The sequence below is a fragment of the Sarcophilus harrisii genome, chromosome 1, assembly GCF_902635505.1.
Source record: "Sarcophilus harrisii chromosome 1, mSarHar1.11, whole genome shotgun sequence".
Lineage (NCBI taxonomy): Eukaryota > Metazoa > Chordata > Mammalia > Dasyuromorphia > Dasyuridae > Sarcophilus > Sarcophilus harrisii.
In genome coordinates this window covers 158,547,892-158,569,738 of record NC_045426.1, presented here as the reverse complement: position 1 = coordinate 158,569,738, position 21,847 = coordinate 158,547,892, and the positions used below count along the sequence as shown (strand labels likewise).

General features: G+C 34.7%; 1 pseudogene; it reads right to left on the bottom strand.

The window, feature by feature from the left end:
• Window positions 1-12,842, bottom strand: part of LOC100934160 — a 57,497-nt pseudogene extending 44,655 nt beyond the window's left edge.
• Window positions 12,843-21,847: the final 9,005 nt, after the last annotated feature.

The window sequence follows — 21,847 nt, the reverse complement described above, 5'->3', positions numbered from 1 at the left end:
GCTCCAGAATATGCTGGATTCAGAAGGAACCTATAAAATGTGTTAAGGGTTATGAATTCTTAAGCAAAAAAAAAATTAAGACCTTGGAAAGCACAAATAATGTGATCATTGCTAAATCAAAGGTAGGAGATTCATATGGGACAGACAGTTTAAGCTGAGAAGATAGTATGTGATTTGAATTTGGATTTATGGATCAGAAATAATGGTCTCTTGGTTAGAGTTCAAGTGTATTAAAAAGCTAAAAAAAACCCACATCTGCTCATAGTCTTACAAATCTACTTGAAAACAAACTTTGAATTGTAAAAGAAGGGAAGTGAGAAAAAAATATTGAAAAGAGAGCCATTAATAAAATACATATTGATCAACATAAAACAGGATGAATTGGGTATCCTAGGGTAAACATTTTATTGCATATCACTCAGAATTGGTAGTAGAATGGGACTTATGACTAACTACAATGTGATTCTGGAAAGGTATGCCTTACTCAAAACACACAGAATAACAAAAAGTTAGTCAGGGCAAATCTGAAAAAAAAAAAATTATCTTAATGCTATTTAAATTATCTTAATGCTACTATATTAAGATTATTTAAATAGCATTAAAATAATGTAACCATGTGAGGAAATTCAGCAACCCAAGGTGAGAAGCATGATGAAGAGTATTTGGATTAGTGAATGACATACCACTGGGATAGAAGGAGGAATTAAATAGACAATTTGGGAATTGTAATAAGCTGGTCGGTCATCACACTGTAGTGAGGGAGGTTTTTTGTTTTGTTTTTTCTATATATCTACTGGATCTTTCTACTTATTGAATATAACAAATTCAAAAATGTATAAGTTCTCTTAATGGTAATTTCATCTTTCAGAAGATAAATGAAAAGGCAGGGGAATTTCTATTCCAGATTTCATTCTAACAAGGAGATTGGTTATTTAAAACAGAAGCCATAGACTAAAATCCAAGGGAGCATTATACCAGAGAATTTGTGATACAGAAAGAAATTTAGGCATGTAAGACATCTACTCTAGATTTTATGGATTTTAAAATTCACTGGGTTCAAAGTAAGAATATTTAGAATACTATGGAAATCTGCCCAAGAGAGACAGGCAGCTCTCAAGAAAAATGCTGAAGACACAACCAAAAATGATTCTGATAAGAAAGAAAAGGGCAGAAGGGGCAAATCCATATAAACTTACATTTTGTGTTTTAGAACTTGTGTATGTGTGTGTGTGTGTGTATGGGTTATGCAAATATCATCTTATCAGAGCTTCCCAATAAACCTTATTCCATTTATGGAAAAACTGAAGAGAGTTTGTACTCATTGAGAAGAAAATCAATATGACAAGAGTATTGGAGAATATATCAAATGAAGATCTTTTGAGGAAATTAGACATATTAGTTTGGAGAAGAGCAAACTCAGGGTGAACATATTGTCTTCAAGTCTATGACTTTTCCCATTTGCTCTCAGAGGTAAGAATTTAGAGCAATTAGTGAAGTTTCAAAGAAGCAGATTTGGCTTTGATATCAAGAATAAAAATTACTGATGAATAGAGTTATCTAAAAATTAAATGCCTCAAGTTGTAGTAGATTTCCCATCACTGGAAAATTTCAAGTTTAAGTTGTGTCATAATTTATTTAGGGCTTCATAGAAGCTATTATTGGTTAGACATAGCTCTGATTAGATAGTCCAAAGGTCTCCGAGATCCAGATGATTCATTAGTAACTGGTTGCAATAATATCCAAATACTATTGTAAGAGGTGACATTAATTTGAAATAATTACTCACTGGTAATATGATATTCACAGAGTTATACTTAACTGGATTCATTATACCAGTGTGTACTCTTTGGCCAATGGAACACATAATATAGTAATAAGGTCAAGTTGACCCATGGAATGAGGAGACACATCTGCTCAGTGAGCATGCTGTTTTCCCAAGTGGTATATTTTGTTTCTGTCCAGTAGGGATCTGTAGAAGAAGGTGTATCTATCACTGTTACTGTCAGTTACATTACCTACATATTTGTATATAGTGATTTCACTTGGAGAGAAAAGAATGGATTCCTATAGTACATTTCTTTATCAGAAACATCAGCATCAGAGATAAAAATCTTCCAGGAAATATGATGCATTGCAAGATTTCTATTGGGGAGGTCATGAGTTGTATCCAGAAAGTACCATTACAGACACTCAAAATTACAGATTTGCAGAATTAGGATGTCCCCAAAGATCATTGATCCATCAGTGAAAAAAAATTCTCTACTACATCCCCGACAAGTGGTCATCTATCCTTTAAAAATATCAAATTAGAAGGATTTCATTACTTCCTGATGTAGTCCATTTCATTTTTGAGTAGTTCTAATTATTAAAAAGTTTTTCTTTATGCTTAGCCTAAATTTATTTCTTAAACAAATATTCACTATTCCTATTCCTGCCTTCCTGAACCAAGCAGAAAAAAAATTAATCCCTCTTCCAGATGACTGACCTTCCAGTTCTTGAGGACAATTTTTATATGTCCCTTAAGTCTTCTCTTCTTTTGTATAACTAGCCTAATTTCCTCCAACTAATTTTCATTTTAGCAAAATAACAAATGTGTCATAAAATACATAATGTGTATATTTGGGAGACTTTGGGTGAAAGGAGAAATAAGATGAAGTTGGGAAGAGATATGGGAGCCTAACCCATTCTAAAGTAGAAAAGAGAATGGTGAGGATATGAATAATGTCTAGAGAAGAGGTCCTCCTAGAAAGACCTGTACTTATTCTTAACCCTAGAAATGGCTATTCTATTCCCAACAATTAAAGATGAACTTTCTTTCTAATATGACTTCCCAATAGGAACAACCCATAACAACCAGTGATGTTGGTGAAGTGAATGGATGGGTGAATTCGATTATTTCTTGCTTTGTCTGAGAGGAAAGGGTTTGAAAGCAGGAAGGCATTAAGAGTTTGAATGGTTGTGGCAGGGAGAGGGAATAAATAAACTCAACAAACATGTACTAAGTACTATGTTCTAGGTGCTGTACTAATGATTGGAGATAAAAAGAAAAGCAAAAATTCTACTTCTTGAGGAATTCAATCTAAGTAGGGACATATTGTGAAAGCAATATACATATATACACACATATATATATGGAGATAATCTCAGAGGGAAGACATTAGATTTAAGGGGGATCAGGAAAGAATTCTTACAGAAGTGAGATTTGAAATAATTTGGGGAAAGCGAATGAAGTATCCAGAAGGTGGAAGTGGAGAAGAAGAACATCTTAGTCATGATGGGACAGCCTCTGTAAAAAATATAGAGTTGGAAAATTTAATATTGTATTTGAGGCACATCAAGAAGACCAATATCTTGGGAATGGGAAACTGGAGACACCAGAGTTAAACTCCACTACTTTGATAATTGTTGGTAAGATCAATCCTGTTGTCTTTACCAATGTGTAAACAATTAGTAACCGTGCATGGAAATATTTTGGTCAAGCACTATTATTCCCATGATCAGCATAACAGAAAGATCTCTGGTGATCTTATGATCAACATAACGGCATTACAGAAATATCTGTAATATGACTTGCATTTATATGGCTATTTGTGACTTGTGGAGACATTAGAAATTTATTCAACCAGGTGCCATTGCACAAGGATCAATGAGGGAAGGAGATGACAATGTTGAGCCAAATAGGTTTTCAACACACACCTAATTTTATTTGGTTTTCCTTCCCTACATCTTTAAATATTTTAAACTTAACAAATATCATCTGAAATGAGCACTTCCATTTATAGCCATAGAACAAAAAGAGAAAACTGCAAGTCTCCATTATGTATGGCTATGTTTTCTCTTTAAGCATATAATAAATTCAATATGTGACTTTTAAGATTGTCCTGCTTGTCTGTGATTCTTTTTAGTCTTTTTTCTGTTCTTTTGTATATTTCAAAAATATGTTTCTTCATTCTAGTTTAGGAAATGCATACACATGGTAGAGCTAATCCAGGAGGAGTGTAGACATGTAATGGGCTGAGGTTTGAGCTGATGCACTGAGGTCCCAAGTACATGAGGCTAGATAGTAATTGGGCTATACTCTATTAATATACATGATTGGATAAAGAATGGTCCCTACCCACTCTCTGTGCAAGTCCTGATGTGTTGTATAGGAAATGACGATTTTGGTGGGTGGAGGCAGAGAGAGGGACAGGAAGAGAAGCTGGGAGAGATTGGGCCTGGGTTCGAGACTCCGAGCTGCTGGTTGTGTGGCTGCTGGTCGAGCTAGCTTCTTGACTCAGCTGCACACATTGCTATCGCCAATTCTCTTCCACCTCCGATCTTTCTTCACTGAGAATAAAGACTGACGATTTTCCCCTAACCTGAATTCCTGACTCGTGCTGATTTTAAAATACACGATCTTCACATATACACATGATGGAACTAATCCAGAAGGAGTGGATACACATGATTGAACTGATTCAGAAGAAGGAGTGGCTATACATGGTCAAGCTAACCTAAAAGAAGAACTTCCAGACGAGGACAGGACCAGAGAAATGTACCATATAAGAACTATTTGAGAGAATTAACGTAAACACACCAGTGATGACTTAAAACAATAGCTTTCTTAATATCTTTATATTATTAAAATTATTGAAGATATGCCCAAAGAATTTTTGTTTATATATGTTTATAATATTAGAAATAAAAACTAATTTAAAATTTGTAGATGATCTGAAACAGTTTCAGAGGCACCCCATGATTCTCTGGACCATCATTTGAGAACTACTGACTTAAAAGTTAGCATTGCTGTAGACTTTCATATGTGGCCATAAGAGAATGTGTGTAAGTGAATATTCCTTCTTACTAACCATATATCTTTTATGCTCAAAAATGCACATATATGTAGATGAGGACTATACTTTTTAAAGGTAAGATGTATAGTTGGCACGTAGCTACCTAAATGAGGAGAATATGTTAAAATAGAAGGATCTGACAAGAAACTTCATGGAGTCACTCAAATGAGTTGAAGTATGTCAGTACTCTCCATTAACTTCACATCAGATATTGAAAGCTAAATTATCTAATAAGATGTGGTGCTGAACAGCTTTGTTGACTATTGAGTAAAGTGCAAGCTCTTCCTAATACTGGAATTTGGCATACATCCATTAGGAATGGGGTTGGGCCATTCTGGAGAGCAATTTGGAACTATGCTTAAAAAGTTATCAAACTGCATACTCTTTGATCCAACAGTGTTACTTCTAGGCTTATATCCCAAAGAGATCTTAAAAGAGGGAAAGGGACCACATGTGCAAAAATGTTTGTGGCAGCCCTTTATGTAATGGCCAGAAACTGGAAAATGAGTGGCTGCCCATCAATTGGAGAATGGTTGGGTAAATTGTGGTACATGAATGTTATGGAATATTATTGTTCTGTAAGAAATGACCAGCAGGATGAATACAGAGAGGCTTGGAGAGACTTACATGAACTGATGCTAAGTGAAATGAACAGGACCAGGAGATCATTATACTTCAACAACAAGACTATAAGATGATCAATTCTGATGGACATGACTCTCTTCAACAATGAGATGATTCAAACTAGTTTCAGTTTTTCAGTGATGAAGAAAGCCATCCACACCCAGAGAAAGGCCTGTGGGAACTGAATGTGGACCACAACATAGCATTTCTACTCTTTCTATTATTGTTTGCTTGCTCCCCTCCATATTGTATATGTAATATACCTGGTCTTCAGGTAGTGGGCTTCAGAGTAGTCATGACTCCATACTAATATCCTCTACCACTCTTTTATCAATCCTATCAATAATGTTTTGTGATCATTCTAGTACTCTTGTTCTTGCTGTTACTTAACTGTATAATTAATATTAATTTTTATATGTTTAAAACCTTGGCTAACCAAGCAGATTGGAAGCTACTTGAGGGCAGTTGCCACTCTGCATTTTCCACACTGTTTGTTTAACATAACACCTAACACAAATAAGTATTCCTGTTCAACTTATCTGTTTGGCTGATGTCTGCTCACTTTTCACCAATTGAAATCAGATTTCAGATTTAGATATTTATTCACATATATTCTCTGTGGAAAGGTGTATCCTACTTTGGGGTGCTGATCAAAAGAAAACTGTGGTGGCCATTATTGAAAATGGAGACTGTTTCCCTACAAGGGAATATGAGGACTTTAATTTCTTGTGAAAAATACAGAACATTGAAACTAAGATTTATCAGTATTAGTAATAAGACAAATCCTAAAGCTACTCAATTTCCTGAAAAAGGAAAGAATTGATGAGTGAATAGTTCACTAAATCCTAAATGTTGCAATCATTTTTCTAAATTCAAGTAGCAGTATATTCATTTCATACAGAGTTCAGTTAGGTAAACCAGATAATGATGCTAACCAAGAAAGGGCTTGACAGATATGAGATTTTTTTTTCCTCCAGACAAGGTAGATGTGACATGAAGCTGGGAAATAATAATCCTTCCTTGTCAGGCTAGCATACATAATAGCACTGCTTACAGACATGTAGATAACATTTTAACCTTTACATCAGGTGAGGGGGACTTGCTAAGGAAATTCCTAAGAATCTTCCTAAGACATGATTCTAAAGATCACCTGGTAGGACAAGATACCAGACACTGAGGATCTTTCTCAAACAAAACTGCCAGGCATTCAAGCTCTATTACAGAGAGTGCAACTCTATTGGGCTTGCTGGCCACATTGTTCAAATGCCAAATGCATACTTGACAAAAACACTATTTTATGGAGAACTCACATCACAAGATGATTAGGAAAAGCAATCAAGATTTCTTTTAAGAACTTTAGAATTAATTGTATGACATGGGAGACACTGGTACAGGACTGCCCAGAATGGCATGCTTTCCTTAAAAAAAAGCAGAATTGAATTAGCTGAGGAGAAATGGGAGATGCACAAAGTTAGAGAATGTGCCCCGAATGTTCAAAAACTATTTGTATCGTAATCTGTGGCAGAGCATTGTAAGCTTGTATTGACACACTGACTTGACTCTAACAGTGATGTCATTTTGGTCCCCTTTGAGAACAAAGGACAACAACCAAACAAAAAAGAGTGAGGCTTGAGGTGGGTATCTTTCTGACTTTAGATCCTTCCATTTTGTTTTTCAGAAGACAAAAGGTAAGGCTAGAAAATATGCCTTTGCAGTTATTTCCTTCTATTAATCTTAAGTGCACTTCATATATTTCTTATAAGAAGACCTTTCAGAAAATGAGAACTTTATCTTGTTCCAACTTTTAAAAGTCAAAATATAAATACATTTAATAATTTATTTTTAAAAAAAGAAAAAGAAAAGATGCCTTGAAACAATCAGGAAGAAGAGAATCTGGTTCCTTTTTTTTTTCCTTTGAATTCCCATGAAAATTTTTTTTTATAATTCAGTTCTGGGAAGCAAGATGGCAAAGTACATAGCAAATCACCATAACTCTGCCATATCCATCTCTAGACAACCATAAAATAACATTCCCAAACAAATCTTGGAATAGCAGAACCAACAAAAAGACAAAAAATGATTGAAACAATCTTTGAACATAAGAAACTTGGAAGATTGACAAGATGGTCTGTCTCACATAGGTAAAAGCTGAGGAATCATTTTAACTTCATTCTCAGCCTGCAGGCTCAGCCAGGGTCCACTGCAGAGAATAAGTATCATTCCTTTCTCCACAGCCTCCATGTTGGGTCTTGGGTCCTACAATTGCCAGGTTGAGGGAGAACAGTATCATTTTTAACTCTGGAATCTTTTACTAATTGAAAATCTCTTACACTGGAAGATATGCTTTCTAATTTCAAAATAAACTTCTAAGTAGCTGCTTAGATATGAAAATTCAGAATTCCCATGTCAGCCTAAGTCATAGGGCACTACACTGTTTTTCACCATTTCTAAGACCATTCTCTTCACCCCATAACTCAATATGCCTTATTTTTTTTAGGGGGCACCTGTCTATATTTAAAAAGTTCTTAAAGTACCTGATAAGCTTCTTTTAAAGCTTCTTTAGTGCTCTACATAGATAAGAATCATTTGGAATTAAAGACAGTTATTCTCTAGTACCCATGTTTTACCAATTTTTAAACATAATTTTGTAATTACATAATTTGCTTGCTTTCACAGATAAATAAGCATTCAAAAATATTAAGACTCATGTAATTGTTGCTGTTGTTTGACTTTTGTTCTTGAAGGGGATCACGATATCAGGAAGATGATGCCATGACATGCAAGTAAATTGGATTGAAGTGAGGGAGGATTGTGCAAAGTCACCAGCTTCATTTTCTCCTCCAGAGACATTTGGATCCAGTACAAAGATAAAGATCAGGATGACTATAGATGGCCCTGGATGCAATGGGAAACCTTGGACTTTTTAAGCTAAGGTTTTGAACAGGTTTCAGTTTGACTGAGGCAATGCCCAATCAATGATTAAGGCTAATTAAGAAATGAAGCAGAGAATGGCCTCTTTTACCCAGTTAAAAAAATCAATTTGGCAGGGGAAGACCTCAGGGCTTCTGGCCAAAAGAGAAAAAATTACTATTTATATTCAGCCTGAGTTAATGGAGGAGGGCGGCAAACAATGACAAATGCCAGGGACCTGTTGTTGACTACTCAATGAGGGCCACAGTGATTTGGGTTTAATGAACAAGATAGAGAACATGCTCTGGGGTCAAGAAGATCTGAATTGAAATCCAACCACATATATGAATATTATGGAATATTATTGTTCTGTAAGAAATGACCAACAGGATGATTTCAGAAAGGCCTGGAGAGACTTACACGAACTGATGCTAAGTGAAATGAGAAGGACCAGGAGATCATTGTAAACTTCAACAACAATACTATATGATGACCAGTTCTGATGGACCTGGCCATCCTCAGCAACGAGATCAACCAAATCATTTCCAATGGAGCAGTAATGAACTGAACCAGCTACGCCCAGGGAAAGAACTCTGGGTGATGACTAAAAACCATTACATTGAACTCCCAATCCCTATATTTATGCCCACCTGCATTTTTTATTTCCTTCACAAGCTAATTGTACAATATTTCAGAGTCTGATTCTTTTTGTACAGCAAAATAACGGTTTGATCATGTATACTTATTGTGTATCTAATTTATATTTTAATATATTTAACATCTACTGGTCATCCTGCCATCTAGGAGAGGGGGTGGGGGGTAAGAGGTGAAAAATTGGAACAAGAGGTTTGGCAATTGTTAATGCTGTAAAGTTACCCATGCATATAACCTGTAAATAAAAGGCTATTAAATAAATAAATTAATTAATTAAAAAAAAAAAAAGAAATCCAACCACAGATACTTAACCCAACCACCCACCTTTCCATCTTCCCCTCTACCTTTTAATGTAAAAATAATTTACCTACCATCTACACCCAGTATACTCTTTTTTCTCATCCCTTAATTATTTTTGTCATTCCCTTAAATTACCATGCAGTTTGTCTATGAATGTCCCTTCTATCTGTTATATTAATGATACAATTTTAATGAATTACAAGTGTCATGTTCCCATGCAGGGTTGTAAACAGTTAGCTCTATTGAATCCCTTACATTTCCCCCCTTTTATCTATTTATGCTTCTCTTGATATTGGAGAACAAATTTTTGTTTTAATCCAAATCTTCTAATGAAAGCTTGAAATGCTTCTATTTCATGGAATGACCATTTTCACCCTTGATGTATTATGCTCACTTTTGCCAAGTAAATGATTCTTGGCTATAGACCTAACTTCTTTGCCTTCCAGAATATCATGTTCCATGCCCTTTGATCTCTTAATGTCCAGCTGCTAAATCCTGTGTAATGCTGCCTGATATTTGAATTGTTTCTTTCTGGCTACTTGCAGTATTTTTTCCTTGACCTGATAGTCCTGAAATTTGACTGTAATGTTTTTTTTGATATTTTTTGGGGGAATCTCTTTTTCGAAGTGATCAGTTGATTCTTCAATGACATTTTTTGCCCTATCATTCCAGGACATCAGGGTAGTTTTCTATGATAATTTCTTAAAAGAGTCTGTCTAGGTGCTCCTTTTGATTATGGGCTTTCAGATAGTCCAATGGTTCTGACATTGACTCTTCTGAATATACTTTTCAGGTCAGTTTTTCCCATTAGGTATTTTATATTTTCTTCTATTTTTTTCATTCTTTTGAAATTTTTTTGGATTGATTCTTGATGTCTCATAGAGTCTTTAACTTCCACTTGTCCAATTTCACTTTTAAGTTGTTTTCCTCAATTAGATTTTCAAATTTAGCCAATTGTATTTTTAAAGGAATTGGTTTCTTTTTCTAAATTGTTGACTCTTCTTTCATAATTTTCTTTCATTACTCTCATTTTTTTTCAATTTTTTTCTTCTGATTTTCATGTGATTTTAAAACTCCTTTTTGAGTTTTTCCATGAGTTCTTTCTGGACTTGAAACCACTTTCCATTTTTTTTGGGGGTTTTCTCAAAATGTATTTTTCAGTGTTGTCCTCTACTGTGTTTCTTTCTTGATCTTCCCAGTCACTATACTAACTTTCTATGATCAGCTTCTTTTGTTGCTCTTTTTGCTTATCTATTTTGGCCTTTTTTCCCCTTTCTTTTAAATTTGAGCTCTCCTACAAGGGTAGAAGGGATACTGTCTTAGGCTTTTAGTGTCATGGGCTGTAGGCACTGGTTACTTAGCTGGTGCTGTACTGATATTGCCCTGAGGCCTGTGAAGCACCCTTGTATCTGATCTTGGTCTGACTGAGTGGGTGGGGAGTGATTAGTGCTGTTAGAAGCTATAATGGTCTGTCAACTTACCTGAGGCTGACCTAGGATCCTAATGGCTGAGTGGTATTTCTGCATTTCCCCAGGATTACACTGAAGCATGTCAAAGCTGGAATCTGCTCCTTCCCCAGGGATACTGAGGGTCCCAAAGTTGGAATTTGCCTGCTCCTCCACAATGAGGTCAGGATCTCACATTGGTTTGCTTAGGTGAGGCTTGCTACTGGCTTGCTGGGATGTTTCCTCTCCTGGACTGTGCTCCCTTCTTACCTGAATGAGAGATTTTTCTTGCTGATCTTCCAAGTTTTTTGGAATCAAAGATTGTTTCACCCCACATTTCTACTAGTTCTGCTCTTCCAGGATTTATTTTGGGTCACTATTTTATTATTCTTTGGAGGCAAATATAAGACAGTCACAGCTATTTACTGCTTATCCCACCATCTTGGCTTCCAGAATTGGCTCCTAACATTTTTTACTTACTAATTAAAAAAATTAAAAGAAGAAAAATGCTAGAGATGAAACAGGCCCTAGAGATCTATTTGTCCAACTCTGTCATTTTATTGATTATTTTGCTAAAATATAGAGAAGTTTTTTTTTAATTTATGGTCATAAAATAGGCTATTAGTGTGGATGGGACTCATATCTAGCACTTAATAAAATTCTTATTTTATTTTCCTTTCCTCCCATCTGATTTTAGGCAAGTAACCTCTCTCAGTCTTAATTTCTTCATCTGAAAAAATGGGGATAATAATACTTATACTATTATATTATGCTATGCTATGCTATACTATTCCATACTATACCATACCATACTATAATAATACTTCTTAAAAGCTTCATAAGGATGTTGTGAAGATTAAATGAGACCATATTTATAAAGCATTATTTTGCAAATCTCAATGAGCTTGTTAATATTCGATATTATTTCAAAAAAGTGCATTAAACATAATGTTATGCCTCGCACTGAGACCCACAAAATATCCTTTCTCCCATGCTACCTTTCCCCCTACAAGAACAACAATAATAACCACAAAAATCCACACATTATATTCAAAGGTTGCCCCAGAAATCAACTTCCATCCTTTGCAACAACCTGGCAGTCTCAGTGGAAGGATTCTTCAGCCACATGCTGCTGTGTTATAGCTGTTTCCCTGTCTCTAAGATGGAAGCCCTGAATAACACATTAGATGATGCAAGCCTAGATCTTTACCATAAAACAAATGATTGCAAAAGATAACTAAATTGTCTGGAGTTTCCCAACTATAACTAAATGATTTTCAACTGGGACAAGGAAAAGCCATTAAGTGTAACATTGTGATGTCTTTTCATTGTGAGACCCTGTGACAGATCCACTATAGAGACCTGTTCTCATGATACTTACAGATGTGTGTGTTTGTGATTCAAACATCAAGCAATAAGAAAATGCCTTTTTATCCCTCTGTTTCTATTTGATAATCTCTATTCCTTTAAAATAAATTTCTGGTGAGCAGATGATTCCATCCCAATAATGATAATCATTAGTAAAATAGGATAACTTGGATGTATGGCTTCTCATATCTTTGTGGTGCCATGATTAAAAGGTTTTAGTTTAACTCTCAAATGTTGCTTTTATGTATATCACTGAAGTAAATGATTTTTAACAAAATAACATCTATGGCCTTCAGATCAATATAGAACATTGAGTATTCCAGTGGGCACTGGGCAACCAATTTCTATGTTTAACACTAAATTGCTGATTTGGAATATATTGTGGAGGAGAGCAGGGTGGGAGGGTGAGGAAGTTGATGGTTAGTCACTATTAATGACTGACTCTAAAAGAGAGAGCCCACTGTAAAATATATCCATCACTGGTCCTGTTATTTCACTGCCAGATCTGACATTGATACCCATCTGGATATTTTCAAAGTGAGCGATCTCTGAGCCAGTTGGATTTGGCATTTGGGCACATAATTCCACCTGCAGATGGTGCTGCATTTTTCTCTTCAAGGGGTGGTGGGGAGAACTTGAAAGCCTTTGCATGAGATGCCCAGCTGAGAGCCTCCTCCGGAGTCCTGCATTTGCACGTGTAAGTCATTAGGTTTCATTGCCTGGGCCTCTGCTCACAATCCCTTTGTTCTCTGTTTCCTACAAATCAAATTAGTGGGGGATACAGTTAATTGTAAAATTATTTCAAAAATGTTTGGGTTTTCAAAAAGGTCCTTTGTATCAAAGCTTCACCAATTTTAAAAGAAAACCACAAGACCCCACAATCCAGGAAAGAAAAATGCAGCAAAAATCAAGAACAAATTAATTATTTTAAATACTATAGAATTGCTCAAATAAACCTGAACATGCTTATCATAAACATACCTATCCCACATTTGGGGGGAAGAGGGAACATCATAATGAAAGGCAGTTATTAGCACTGATATGTAACTCAATTTCTGGAACTATTGGGCTATGCCAAAGTCTAACAGAAGATGCCAAAGTCAGATTTTTCTCTTATATAAGCTAATCTAGTGACATCCTCAGGGTAAGCTTGTCTCCTCACGTAAGGGGCAGCTATTTGGAAGACTTAAGAGACTTTAGCAGAATGGCAACCATAGTTATATCTGATTCTCAAGCTTTCTTTTTTTCCTTTCTTTTTCAGATGTATTTTTTCTTGTATATTCCTTTATAACATGTTCTTGTTATGGTAAAGCAAACTCTAATTGATAGAAAAGTTAAAATGTGAAGAGACCCAAAAGAATTTCTATTCCAGACCTTCTTTTTATAGATAAGAAAACTGAGGCCCAGCAAGATTAAATGACTTTTTCATTATCTCATGGAAGAGGAGGAAGAGAGAGGACATGGTTTAGGACTGTTTGATGCATTCCCAAACTTTCAAAGCAGAGGTAGAAATCCCCTATGTAAAGCCCAAGGATGGGTGAAGTTCTCCTACTATTTACTTTGCAATCCTGCTTGTACAATTGGGTCATAGTCTGAAGGGAAAGCATTTACTATACACCAGGCACTTTAAAAAATATTCTCTTTTGAAACTTTTAACAACCCTAGGAAGTAGCTGTTATTATTACTCATATTTTGGTATTGGACAAGGTTTTACAAGAGTGAATGCTAAAAACTATCTTTGTAAACATTTTGAAAATAAAAAGTTATTACTAAAAATATTTTGGTGTTGGAGAAACTGAAGCAAACGGGTTATATAGGTAGTAAATATCTGGAATGGAATTTGAACTCAGGTCTCCCTGTCTTCCTCTAACACTCTGTGTCACCCAATTGTCTCTGACAAAGGAGTCTCATTGTTTTTTTGTTTTGTTTTGTTTTGTTTTTTTTATTTAATAGCCTTTTATTTACAGGATATATGCATGGGTAACTTTACAGCATTAACAATTGCCAAACCTCTTGTTGCAATTTTTCACCTCTTACCCCCCCACCCCTCCCCTAGATGGCAGGATGACCAGTAGATGTTAAATACATTAAAATATAAATTAGATACACAATAAGTATACATGACCAAAACGTTATTTTGCTGTACAAAAAGAATCAGACTCTAAAATATTGTACAATTAGCTTGTGAAGGAAATCAAAAATGCAGGTGGGCATAAATATAGGGATTGGGAATTCAATGTAATGGTTTTTAGTCATCTCCCAGAGTTCTTTTTCTGGGCATAGCTGGTTCAGTTCATTACTGCTCCATTGGAAATGATTTGGTTGATCTCGTTGCTGAGGATGGCCTGGTCCATCAGAACTGGTCATCATATAGTATTGTTGTTGAAGTATATAATGATCTCCTGGTCCTGCTCATTTCACTCAGCATCAGTTTGTGTAAGTCTAGGAGTCTCATTGTTACTGTTCTTGAAAACATCTCTTCCTTTGTGAGACTCTGATGCTAGATCGCTCTAGCATCTTTATCACTTCCAAAACATTGTGTAGGGATTCAGATCTCCCTTACCTTAAAAAAAACCTTTCCTTCAGCCTCTGTGTATTCAAGGTCTTCAATTATACTTCTCCTGACTTTCATTTCTAAACCTGGAGAAGGGATAGTGTATATTCATTGCTTCACTACCAACTCATTTCTCCTCAGTGACAACCAGAGCAAAGATACTAGAGTGATTTGCCAGCTACTTTTTCAGCTCATTTTATAGTTAAGGAAACTAAGGCAAACTGGGTTAAGTAACTTGCCCAAAGTTACACAGCTAATAAGTGTCTTAGGCCACATTTGAACTCACAAAGAGGAATCTTCCTGACTAAATTCTGTGCCTCTATCCACTGCACCACCAACTTGTTCCTTACATTGATATTTGAAGCCCTCCAGAATCTGGCTTCAACATTTATTTCCAACTTTATTTTTGCTTCTTATAAAATTTGAATGTTGTAAGAAGGTTGAATCCAGGGAAAAGATTGTAAGAAGATTCAGCCTTCTAGGCAAACTTTACTAATATCTATTTATCGGAACTCCATAACTTATTTCCCACTTTTTTATATTTTTACAGACTATTTATAAACCTTGAATGTTCTCCCTCCATTAAAAAAAATCTTGTCTTCTTTTCAGGCTCATTTTTGGTGTCTCTTCCTTACTATGTTTCCCCAATTAAAGTTTTCTCTCTCCTCAAATGTTTTTAATAGCACTTTGTGTTGTGATTAACTCTACCAGTTTTACTTATTATGTCATCCTTTGTATTTAAATTATGTGTACATTTGGATTTTATCTTGGTATTCTGTGTGAGATGTGATTTTTACTTGTTCTGTGCCAGACCAATATCTAGTTTTCCCAACAGTTTTTGTTCAATAACAGGTTTTTCTCTTAATTGCTGGAATCTTTGGTTTTATCAAATACTAGGTGACTGTGGTCATTTGCCTTTATATTGTTAATTTAATCCACAAACTGACCTCTTTATTTCTTGCCCAGCACTAAATTATTTTGATTATTTCAACTTTGGTAGGTGGAGCCAAGAGAGTAGACAGGACTTTGCCTGAACTCTTCCTGGCTTCCTCAGAATTAACACCAGATCAAGCTTTTGAATGGATATTGGAGTAACAGAACACACAAATATTTGGAGTATAACAAATTTCTAGAAGAAGATATCTTGAAAGGACTTCAGGAAACATCTGTCTCAATCTGGCAAGGGGGAGGAGGAGGGGACATGGCTCAGTGCAGACACAGAGCAAGGAAGTCAGAGTGGATGCCCAAAGCGGCACAAAACCCCAGCCTGTCATCTAGTAGAGGAAGTTTGTGACAATCTCCTCTTTGCTCTAGGAGAAGACCTCAACCTTAAAAATGAGAAAAAAATTCAAGAAGAGCTCTGACCAGAAAGAGCTATTATGGAGACAAAGAAGAACAGACCTCAAACCCTGAGGACACTGAAAGCAAAACATCTCCAGATGAAGCCTCAAAGGCTGATAAAAGTTGGTTTCCAACTCAAAAGGCTTTCTTGGAAGAAGGAAAAAAGAATCTTAAAAGAGAGAAGAAAAATGGGGAAAGGAAATGAGAATTTTGGAAAAGGAAACACAGAAATTATCAGAAGAAAACAACTCTTTAAAAATACAATTGGTGAAAAAAACATAATGAACAAAACCATTTCTTAAAAAATTTGGCAACATGAAAAAAGAAAACAACTCCTTGAAAAATAGAATTAGTGTAAAGAAAAAAAGAGAACAACTCCCTAAAAAATAGAGTTGGTGAAATGGAAAAAAAAAGTCTAATGAACAAAACACCTCATTTGTTTGGATTTATTTTATATTCTAAAATTTTACTGAAATGGTTGTTTTCATTTGTTTCAGTAAGGTTTTCTAGATGAACCAGCATATCATCTTCAACAAAAGCTTCCTCTTTGCCTATACTTATTTCTTTAAACTCTTTTTCTTGAAATAATTAACATTTCTAGAAATATAATAGAGGGTAGTGGCAATAATAGATATCATCGATTGACTCCTGATCTTATTGGTAAGACTTCTAGATTGGTAAGATTCTGGATTTGAGAAATGATGCTGACTCTTGGTTTTAGATAGATACTACTTATAATTTTAAGAAAATCTCTATTTATTTCTATGTTTTGCTGAGGCAATTGGGGGTAAACTCAGGATCACACAGACTAGAAGTGTTAAGTGACTGAGGTTAGATTTGAACTCAGGTCCTCCTGACTTCAGGGCTGGTGCTTTATCCACTAGACTAACTAGCTGCCCCATTTCTAAAGATTTTTAACAGAAACATATTGTTTATTGTCAAAAGTTTTTTTTTCCTACACCTATTAGAATACTCACAACTTTTGTTGGTTTTGTTATTAATATGATAATTACATTTATAGTTTTCCTAAACCAGTCCTACATTCTTTGTATAAATCCATCCCCCTTATATAGTATGATTCTGTAATATACTGTGATATCCTTGCTAGTATTTTATTTTAAATGTTTTCATTGCTATTCATTAGGAAAATTCACATATATTTTTTTTTCTAATTTGAACCTCCATATTTATCAGGACATAAGACTATTTTTGTCATAAGAGAAATTTATTAGGATCTTTTTAAAGTTATTTCTCCCAAAATAGTTTATTATAATATTGGATTAATTCTTCTTTAAATGTTTGATAGAATTAATTTGTCTCTCTCATTGTTTTTAAATTTAGTTTTTCTAAGATTTATTTCAGTATTCTATTTTTTATTCTGTTAATCTGAGCAATTTATATTTTTGTAAATATTTATCCATTTCATTTAGATTGTCATTTTATTGGCATATACTTGGGCAAAAATGGCTCCTAATAATTATTTTATTTCTTCTTTGATTATGAATTCATTTTTAAAAATTTTAATATTAATAATTTTGTTTTCCTTATTGTTAAATCATGTTAACTTAGCTAATGACACCTACTTTTTAAAAAAGCTTCTAGTTTTATTAATTAGTTCAAGTTTTTATCTTTCAATTTTATTTATCTACCTTCTAATTTTCAGAATTTCTGATTTAACATTTAATGTAGGGCTTTTAATTTTTTGAATTTCTGAATTATTTTAGTTACATGCACATCCATTCATAGGCTATTTCTCTCTTTTATTGTTATAAATTTAGATACAAATTTTCCCCTAAAGTACTGTTGTTTGGCTGTATCTCACAAGTTGTGGTAAGCTTTTTCATTGTTGTCATTATTTTTAATGAAATCATAGATTATTTGTTTGATTTGTTCTTTGACTCACATATTCCTTTTTTTTTTTTTTTTTGGAAGTTATTGGGTTTGACTTTCCCAGGGTCATACAATTAGAATGTGTCTAGAGTGCATATTTGAGCTCAAATCCTTTTAATTTCAGGTTGAGTGCTTAATTTATTGTGTTGCCTAGCTGCCTTTCAGCTACCCATTCTTTAGGATTAAGTTAATTAATTAGTTTTTGATACTCTTATTGAGTATAATTTTTAGTGGTTGGCATGGTTGGCAAAAGTAGGATTTAATACATTTTTAACATATTAATTTATTATGTTTTTCAAAAATCCTTTCAAAATTTTGAGTTCCAAATTCTCTCCCTCATTCCCACCCCTTCCAATATCCATTGAGAAGAGAAGTAATATAATATCAATTATAAGATGAAATCGTGCAAAATACATTTCCATTTTAGCCATATTACAAAAAAGAAAATAAAACCTAAATAAAGTGAGAAAATTATATTTCAATTTGCATTTAGAATTCATAAGTTCTCTGTCTGGAAGTGGGTGACATTATTTTATCATGAATCATTTGAAATTGTCTTGGATCATTGTACTGATCAAAGTAGCTAAGTCTTTCCCAGTTGATTATTGTTGCACATTATTGTTACTGTACATAGACCTCAGGATTCTTTTCATTTCTCTTTGCATCATAAAGGTCTTGCCATGATTTTCTGAACTATTCTCCTCCAATTATTTCTTATAGAATGATAGTACTCTATCATAATAATAGCAACATCTTGTTTAGCCAATCCCCAATTGATGAACGTCCCTTTGATTTCTAATTTTGACACTACAAAAAGAGCTGTTATGAATATTTTTGTACACATAAGTCCTTTTCTTTTTAATCTCTTTTGGGGTATAGACCTAATAGATGTATTGCTAGCTCAAAGGATCTACATAGTTCTGTAGCCTTTAGGATATACTTTTACATTGTTCTCCAGAATGGTTTGTATCAATTCACTTCTTCACCAGCAGTTCATTAGTGTATGTATTTTTCCTTCATGTCCTCTAGCAATTGTCATTTCTGATGACTATGATGTTTTAGTACTTCAGAGCTGTTTGTCCTTCTTTAATCAATAATGATTTATAACATTTCTTACAACTGCAGATAGCTTTTATTCCTTCTGCTGAAAAAACTACCTTTTTACATCCTTTGAGCATATGTCAATTTGGAAATAGCTCTTATTTTTATAAAATTGACTTACTTCTATGCTCAGTATATATTTGATAAATGAAGTCTTTATTAGAGAAATTTGCCATATTTTTAATACTATTTCAATGCTTAGAGTATCTTTTTGGATAATGCAGTTTCTCTGATTATCTTCTTTAATGACGTCTGCTTTTGCTTTTGCTTTTTCTGAGATCATGACTGCTTCCCCTGCCTCTTTTACTTTAGCTGAAGCATATTAGATTCTTCTTCAGACCCTTATTTTAACTGTGTTCATATTTCTATTTCAAGTGTGTCACATGTAAACAACATATTGTTGGATCTAGTTTCTAATCCATTCTGCTATCTATGGCCATTTTGTGGTTGAGCACATCCTCTTCATATTCACAGTAATGATTATTAACTATATTTCCCTTCTTTCTATTCTTTCTCTGTGTGTGTCTCTCTCTCTTTCTCCTCTTGTTCTTCATTTTTTCCTCTTTCTCTCTTTCTGTTGTGCACCTCTTGAAAAGTTTATTTTGACTCTATCCACTGCTTCCTTTAATCTGCCCTCTCATTTACAAACTCCCTTTCCCCTCCAATTTTTCTATTGAACAAGTTACATTTTTACACAATTGACTGTATGTGTGTGTGTTTGTGTGTATAAAATTGCCCTCCACCGCTACCTATTTCCACCACACTATAAATGATCTTCCATGCATGCCTCTTTTATGTGAGAAAAATTTCCCATTTTATTTTTCCTTCCTTCTTCTCCTAATGCATCTCTCATTCTCACTCCATTTCTAACACAATTGACTCACACCCATACCTTCTGTATGTAAACTCCTTTTAACTGCTTTAATAATAAGGAAGTTTTTAGGAAGTACATGTATCTTCTTCCTATATAGGAATGTAAATGATTTGACTTTATTGAGTTCCTTATGATTACTTTCCTATTTACCCTTTTATGATTCTCTTGAATCTTGTGTTTGAATGTCAAGTTTTCTATTTAGCTCTTGACTATTCACCAGGAATTCTTGAAAGTGTTCTATTTCATTAACTTTCCATTTCACACCCTGAAGGATTATACTCAGTTTTGTTGGCTAAGTCATTCTTGGTAACAATTCTAGCTCCTTTGGCTTCCAGAATACTATATTTCAAGGCCTCTTGCTCCTTAAATTTACTGGGAACTTCTAAATCTTATGTGATCTTGACTGTAGCTCCACAATATTTGAATTGTTTCTTTTTGGATTCTTGAGCCAACTATGCTTTATCCCATTCTCACCCCCTGCCTTGCAGCAGCCTTCTTTGAAGTAGCCTTACCTGATGCAACCTCATCATTTCTCAGAGTCTCTACCCAGGGGTCCAGTAATACAGGACTTCTATCTCCACCCTACATGGTAATGGCCTATCATTTATCTACTTCCAATTGAATTGCTCTAGGCAGCAACACTGGTAGTTTTTCCTCTAAACCAGATTTTGAGCTATAGAAAATAGTTTGGCTAATTTCTAAGCTAACATTTGGGGATATTTCATCTTATGGGATTATATGGATGTGGCTGAAACTAATATATACACATAAGCTCCTTCTTGGTCCACTGGCTAAGTATGTTGTCATCTAGTCAAAGGAGTCTGTAAAGGCAAATACATTCAAAAACTTTTTCCATCTGCAAGACATCGATGTATCTCTGCTCTTGAGGTAGTGTTCATTAAACACCTATGTTTGTTTCTATCAAGCCAATTGGCTCAGGTACCTTCAGGAACTATTATAATTTTTCTATACTGTAGCTTTGGCATAGCATTAGCAAGGAAATCATCTACCAAAATCAAATAGATGGGGTTTACAGGAGATCTTGATTCAACTTTTTCAATCAGCATGCCAAAATGATTCTTCTAGGATAGCTGCAGAGAGTTTGGGGGGGAAATTCTACTCTCTTGCCAAATTCCTGAGTAGATATTGAACTGGAGCAATTCTGAAAAAAGTTTAATTTTAATTCTGTCTCTCTTGCTCATCTTCTCAAAGATGTCAATCTACAATTAATAAAATGAGGATAATAATAACACATACTTCTCAGGTGTATTGTGATGACAAAATAAGATATTGTTTGTAGAGTTTTGCAAACAAAGACACAAATATAGAACCAAGCTTAATCATCTCCATCTCTGCATTAGGCTCCATTGGAGTGACAAATCATTGGATTTGGGAGGAATTGGGACTGATTCCTGTCTCTACTATTTCCTATCTCATGAGCAGGGTAAGTGACCTCAGCAAGGGAAAAACCTGTAGTCAACATTTTCTTCTGGTATTTTTCTGTAATCTTGAGTCCTTTAGTTCTAATTTCCAGTGGTTGAAGGATATACCACATTCTTCCCATTTTCTGAGTCCTCCTTAGCTGTGCCATATCACATATCATTACCTACATTTGTCCCCCTCCTTCTCCTCAATAGGAACTTGAGAGTTTCAAGGTCCAGAAGGGCATTATAAAGTATTGGTGTACAGCAATAATGGGGAACCTTTTTTTCTGTCAAGGGCCATTTGGATGTTTATATCATAATTTGTAGGACATACAAAATTATCAACTTAAAAAATTCAAGTAATGAAAGGTTGTTATCACCTGTGATTGCCTTGGTGGGGCCAGACCAAATGATTGCATGTACCTTATACAGTCTGTGGGCTGGACATTCTCCATTCCTGGAATGCAACAAGAAAAGCCTGTTGAGGCTAGATACCATGATCTGTAGTGAGCCATCCCACTGTTTCA